A 7,347-nucleotide genomic window follows, 5' to 3' on the forward strand; every position below is an offset into this window, starting at 1 on the left:
GTCGCAAGACTGTAATTTTCCACATCTACAAAAAGTGACATTTAGTTACCAAAGGCAAATTAATGGGTTTGACTTTTTCACTTCATGAGAGAAATTTTTAAAGGCTCTTTGGAGGTACATAAATTTCCAATTCACAGGCAAAAAAACTGTGGTAGACAGTAACTATAGTGTGCTACACTGTAGATATAAGGAGTAATTCTGCATGTAGCTTTGGCAATAATCTCTCATTGCAAAGGGAAGCAGTGTTGTACATCTATTCAAATCAACTGCTATTCAATTTTAGTTATATAGCACATAATATATATAGACGACCTGCTATAAGCAAGCACATGCCGACAGTGGGAAGAAAGAAACCTCCAGCAGAATCAGGCTCAGACAGGACAAAGATACACTGTGGAGCCAGAGATGAATAATAACTGATGGTTAAATGCAGAGTGGAGTATTACGGAGCCCCCCAGGGGACATGGGAGAAAAAAAAATTACGGAGGAAAAAAAAAAAAATTAGGGAGAAAAAAAAAAATTAAGACGGACTTTTGCGAGATCTCGCAAAAGTATTGCGAGCGCTCGCAATAAGTATTGCGAGATCTCGCAAAAGTATTGCGAGCGCTCGCAATAAGTATTGCGAGATCTCGCAAAAGATCCCGCTCCTTTTTGATAGCGTTTCAGTTGAAGGGTGCGGTGCTACGGTACGGGGCTCCATACGGTGCGGACATGGAGGAGGATTTAGAACATTTCTTGCGGTCAAGAGAGGTCCCACACGACGACATCATGCACATGCAACAAGACAAAGTACGTATAAACAACAAAGCATTAAACACCGCGGTTCAAAAGGCGAGTAACTTGTTGAAAAACCGAGGTCGTATATGCAGGCCTTTAATGTTAATTCTTGTAAATATGTTCAGGTTCATTAAACATAACTCGTTAAGTGCACATATGTTTTGAAATTTCAAATCGTGTCCAAATTCATGGGCTGCATCCTCCCGAGGACTCGGGCTTCGTGGTCTACGTGGGCCGGGTTCTCAGAACGGCTGGGGAAATTGGACGGTCTAGCCTTCTGATTAGCGTCACCGCTGTCTCGGTGGAGTGTAATAAGCTCGTCCGTCTGCTCCTTTCTATCTAAAATATAAGACGACACTGGAGTAAATTCTCGACCATCTCGCACTTCTGTTTAATCAGTTTTCTGTGTGACGTTGATTAAGCGCTGTAAAACCAATGTGGAACCCACCCGGGGGATTAATAAAGTTTTATTTTATCGAATTTAATCTAATAACTTTAATCTCAGCCAAACCGTTTTACTCACGAACAAATGAAACACTGAAAAAAGCCAAACATTAACATTTTTAGGTTGTCTAAGTGTTTTATATATTAAGTTTAGCCTGAGTAGCTAAAGTCCGCGGTGATCTGAAAATAATATGCCGCGAGTTGTGCCGTTCTTGGCGGCTTTAGTGACCCTTGAGCTCTCGGCTACCTATCGAGCTGGTGGGTAACAGACATCAAGGAAAACGTCGAAGCACTTTTGCAAATATGCGATATCTTGATAAACCGAGCAGATATTTCAAGTTTATACACCCACGTTCTCCCCTGAAATGTGTTTAAAAAAATTTTGTGACCCAGAAAGATTAATAACGGTCATTTTAAAACTTATTAACGGCCACCATTACCGGAAACTGGAGTTTGGCTGGGCCGCACTTTGAATTCTGGGATATGGGCCACGAAGCACACACCGGACCCATCCTTCAAATTCGGTGAAAAGTGAATGTAATTCTTTGTATTACACCCCCTGGCATATGTTAATTTTGTTCTGGTTGTATACATGTTCTGTATACTGTTTCTTAATAAAGTTCAATAATTAAAAAAAAAATAGGTGAAAAGGAGGACGCATTTGTCTGCTGCATTCGGAGGAGTTTACGAATTTAAAATAGAATCTTTGTAGAGATTGCCAGAATTGTTGTACATTTCTGTGCAAATAATAAAAAAAAAGGAGTCTACGAAATTGGATAGCCTTCGGTGCATCGCTGTGACATAATCGGTCTACAAAAGCGTCCTCAGGAGGATGCAGCCCATGAATTTGGACAATGTGATAAATACAGTTTAAAAAAAAAAAAAGAGGTTGCAGCCCATGAATTTGGATGTTGTTATCTGGCTGTGCCATTACCATGGTAACATGGACAGCATGGCACAAAATACTTGGTGGAACTTACCTTACTTATACCTTACTAGCAAAATATTTTTTAGTAACGTAGTATATTGCTACAGGAAAAATGATTCTATGTTTCTTTACCTTCTTTTAAATGTACAAAGATGCCCTTTGTCTGTGGTTAGATTAGTTTAGAAGTGTCTTTTTAGACTTTCCCAGCAAAGACATATTGTTTCGGGGACATATTGTTTCAGATTGTTTTATCTCTCCCAGCTCTCTGCTGACGAGACTAGCACCATATATGGAGTTGTTTATTTTATCTGTTTATTATTTTCTTATCCTGTTCTCACTGTCTCTGTGATTTGTGCCTATAAAAATGCCAAGCCACTGTCCATGGTTGTGGGTTGTTTCCAGCAGCTCACCCGTGTACACGTTAAGCATAAAAAAGTAACTTTGTCTCATTGTGTCTCTATTCCTCCTGGGTTTATTTTTGCAGGGTTTTCTCCCAACATATATAAATATCTACTACTATTACTATACTAATACTAACACAGCAACAGTAAAGTAATAAGACAGAAGTTGACAGAGTAACTTTTGATAATGATCATGAACAGTGATTAAGAACTCTATTCTAATACAGTTAGTATTCCATGTGTGCTAGTGTGGCTTCCTAGAGTAAAAGTATATTAATACCATTTCTCTAATGTTTTATGTCTGCAGGTGGATAAGGCAGTGCTGTCCGTCATGACTGATGGACAAATGGCAAAATACATAAGGACATATGGTGACAGAGTAGCTGTCCAGTCCTTCTGTCAACAAACTAAGTACAGCACAGATAAAGAGACTGTTCTGCAGAACCTAAGAGATAAAATTGCGGCACGGAAAGTAAGATCAAAAACCAAAGGAGTGCTGTGTGGTTCATCAGGTGTGTTCCAAAAGCAAAGTGAAGGGATGGCAAGACAGAGAAATACTGCAGCAGAGAAGACCTGCAGAAAAATAGAAATCGGATGGCTTCATTTAAGCAGTAATGAATACCGTCAAGTGAGAACCAGAAATGGTGGAGGAACAAGACATGCAACTGTGGAAAAAACTACAACTGTAGCTAAGATTTTGGAAATGGGAAAGGACCTGTTTTTTCCAGATGGGTACTCGCCAAAAGGGAGAGTTGAAGACTTTGTCATTGATATCTGTGATTTTAAAAAAAATCCGATTGCTTTAGATGACACTGTTGGCAAACTTTATGAACAAACCAAATTGAAGCTCCTGAGATTTTACATTTGCACGAAAGATGAAACACTGTTAACAGTTCAGTCCTCATCTGAAGAGGATTTTTCTGTCAGCATAACTGAAGAAGATTCACCGGTGACATTACTTGGATTTGACAGTGAGACAGATGATTTTGTCCCAGATCTACTTGAACATGGGGATTCATCTGACAGTGACACTGGCAAACAGGTTTGTTAAAATAAGAAAGTTATTATTAAAAATAATGATCACTTTAAAGTTACTGTATTTTGTTGTGTTTAGTAGTGCTCGGTGGTAACATCCGACATTTTCTAATTTTGTTGTACTATTGTACTAGGTTTGACTGTGCAACTGCAATAAAGAGTTGTCTTATTCAAGTGCTTTATGTACATCTACGAATATTTGCACTTCTGAAGGATGAAATTATTCCAGGAATTTGTTGTTGACTTGTGTGGTAAGGTACATTTAATACATCTGTGAAAGACTTACAGCTTTGTATTCATTGACATGTACAAAATGACTGGCTGCTGAAAAAATAATTGAATTATTTTCGTTTGTGTCTTGTGTTTGTTTTCTGGTTCACAGATTCACAATTTCCAGATGGAACCCAATCCAAAAAAACTGAAATCACTCTGTGAGGCAGTGACAACACAAAGTCCAGGAAAATCCCATCATATGCATTCAACCCCAACAGACATTAAAAACACTGTCGTGGGACAGCGGCAGCAGACTGACTCAAGTGATCATGATTTCCCTGACCACTGCTCTGAAATTATTGATCTGACCAGTATAGTTCCTAACAAATCCTTCAAACTAGAGTCCCGGGACAAACTTCCAGAAGATTTGGAATGTCGTTTTCCACACATAGACGAAGCGGATACGGTTGTATGGAATCCTGAAGAGGATCTTGTCAGAGCAGATGGTGATGACACAGTCGTGATAACCCTGAATTATGTCAACAGTGAGGATCTCAGACAGGTAAGACCATGGACAGTTGTGGTTGATATGGTTTAAGTGTGACAAAATATGGAAATTTATTAATAATCAAATTCAGTAACTTGCATAGTTCTGATTTTAAAAAAGCTGATCATGCATTCCTGCTTGGACAAAATTTAAGCATGTGTGTTATTTTCTGTAATATTCTTTTGGATCTTAAAAGAAATAACTTACAGTACTGTGAAAGAATTGCTCGATTTCTATTAATCAGAATTCATCTCTTGTTTGTTTAAAACTTGATTTTTTTTGCAGCAGTAATACAACATTTTAAGTAGCAATAAGTACATCAAGATCTGATAAAAACCTGTGGAATTCCACTGTAATATGTCTTTTTACTCTTGTAAGTGAGACATGTAGGCTGAAAATAAAGTGGTGTATTTTTGTTCTATTTCTTAATACCTATTGACATATTTTGCAGACTTTTTAAGAACATTCATGACTTAGAATAGGCCAAGGTAGAAGACTGAAGAAGAGTCTTCTAATCTTGAAGGGTTAAGGTGTCTGTTGTCAATTAATGCAATACTTCCTTCTCAGAATGCCGACACAAATGGATTACCTATGGATGGTTTCCTGCTACCATTGTCTTCAGCTAATGGCTTGCCCACACCCCATATGCAGTCAATACAAGAGGAAGCACCCCAGATTGCACAGGTAAGATGGATCAATTCAGGCAACCATAAACACCTACCTTTACATACTGTAGAGATGCCAAAAATGTCATGCTATTTTCTGAGGATATGGCAGTTTGTGGGTCCATTTGAATTAAAAGGATATTGTCAGTTGAGAGACAATTCCAGTGTTTTACATTAAGATAAGATTAAACAGGAAATTTTGTCTTGAAATCAAATTATTTACATAACACAGCAGTGAGACATTGTTTTGGTGTCACTATTGTGTTCTCTACCTATTTTGCACAGAAGTGAGTCTTCTCATACATGTAAAGAACACTTGTATAATTTTCTGTGAGGCATACAAGGACATCCATCAGGCCACAATGTTAATGTTATATATAAATTGTCAGTGCAACCATGGTTTGGGAATGTACAGCCCACTAAAATTAGACAAATAAATTTCAAACTTTTTCAGAACATTGATATTGTGTAATCTGTACAATTCATTTGCATTTCTTATGGAATGTGCATGTTTTGTCTTTTACTCAGGACCATGGACTGAATTTCATCGCACAAGGTTTGCGTTTAGATTCAAGCAGGAGTCTCTGCCTGTTAATTCAGGAGACCCACAGAGCCCCCTACATGTATCAATTCGCAGGATAAAAGTTGTTGATGATCTTTTGGCTGTATTTATGGACAGTCGCATTCTGAATGAGACTTTAAAGATGAACTTTGTAAATGAAAATGCTGTTGATGATGCTGGGGTGTCAAGGGAGGTTTACACTGCATTTTGGGAGCAATTTTTGGAACAGTGTGAAGGTGAAAATGAACGAGTTCCAAGGCTGAGGCCAGACTTTAGTGAGGCTGAATGGCAAGCAGTTGGGCAGATATGGGTGAAAGGCTTACTAGACCATGGTGTCTTTCCAGTGAGGCTGTCAAGGGCTTTCATTTTAGCCTGCATCCACGGAATGGACTCAGTTGATGTAGACATTCTGATTGCATTGTTTCTCAACTATCTCCCTCCTGTTGAGAGATCAGCTGTTGAGAAGGCTCTCCAAGGCACAATGGATGAAAATGATGAAGAGGACCTGCTTGACCTTTTTACAAGGATGGGTTCCCACTTCCTACCACCTAAGAACAACATGCAGCCTGCCATTGAAACAATGGCTCATAAGGCCATTCTCCAAGAGCCAAAGTATATAATGGATTGCTTCTCCACACCCATGGCACATCTGCAGCTGAAACTGGCAGACAAGGAAAGTGTGTTATCTCTGTATGAGACAAAGAAGGCCACAGGCAAAAGACTAGTGCAGCTATTTGAAGCAACAAAAATCATGCTGTCTCACGGAGAACAAACAACGTTTAACCATCTTCAGCGTTATGTTAAAAACGCTGATGAAACCAAAGCTGAAAAAATCCTGCACTTCTGCACAGGATCTTCTGTGATATGTGTTGACAAAATTTTGGTGTGCTTTAATGCTGAAACTGGGCTCAACAGAAGGCCTGTTGCTCACACCTGTGGAGCTACCCTTGAAGTGCCATGCACTTACAGTTCTTATCCTGAATTTCGCACAGAGTTCGACAATGTCCTTTCCAGCAATTACTTTGAAATGGACATCATTTGAACTTGATGAGTGTACTAATGGTTACAGCTGTAATTGTTATTTGTATGATTATCCTTGAGTTCATAAATTCTGTCTTGTTTCATTTTGTCATTGAAGCATTTGATATATTCAGCCGTATAACAAGCAGTCACAAATTTAATTTTCTGATGGTTTAGTTGTATGTTAGGTCAGATTTCACAAGGACTCTTTATTGTTTAAAATTCTTTGAAAATGACCACATCTTTAACTTCTGTTGAAAACAAGGTTTGTGTTTAGCGTTAGAGGGACAGATCACATCAAAATTTGCTGTACACATTGTCATTATTTTCTTTTACTCCAGCCATCAGCCAGAATAAAGGCTCGCTTTTGTTTTAAGTTCATTATCCTCTCTCTCTCCTTGTCTGCTTTTGGGTACGTTCTCTCAACACACCTGCATACCCCGCAGTGACACACATTGGCTTGCTGTTTATCCATCTAGAATGTTTTGTCGTGAGTTGCCTAGTTTTGGGAGATATTAGCTGTAGAGATCTCTTCCTTGTTGAAAAACAACATGAAGCTACATAAGGTCTACATAAGGACTTTGCTACTAAGCATTAAGTACCATGTGAAACAAGAGAGGGGTAGGCTTGTACAGTCAATATCTCTAAAATTGGGCAACTCACACTAAAACAATGTGGATTAAGGAATACTACAGCTAGCGAACAGAAAAATGTGTAAATTTGATTTTAGGGTGAAAAGTCCATTAATATTAGTA

The 7,347-nt window shown here is 38.5% G+C and overlaps 1 pseudogene; it reads left to right on the forward strand.

Annotated features, from left to right (window-relative positions):
• Positions 1-711: 711 nt before the first annotated feature.
• Positions 712-6,614, forward strand: LOC146622357 (uncharacterized; annotated as a pseudogene).
• The last annotated feature ends 733 nt before the right edge of the window (positions 6,615-7,347 follow it).

This window comes from Diplotaxodon limnothrissa, linkage group LG11 (assembly GCF_057381915.1).
Source record: "Diplotaxodon limnothrissa isolate DT_005_m linkage group LG11, D_limnothrissa_male_GT1.1, whole genome shotgun sequence".
NCBI lineage: Eukaryota > Metazoa > Chordata > Actinopteri > Cichliformes > Cichlidae > Diplotaxodon > Diplotaxodon limnothrissa.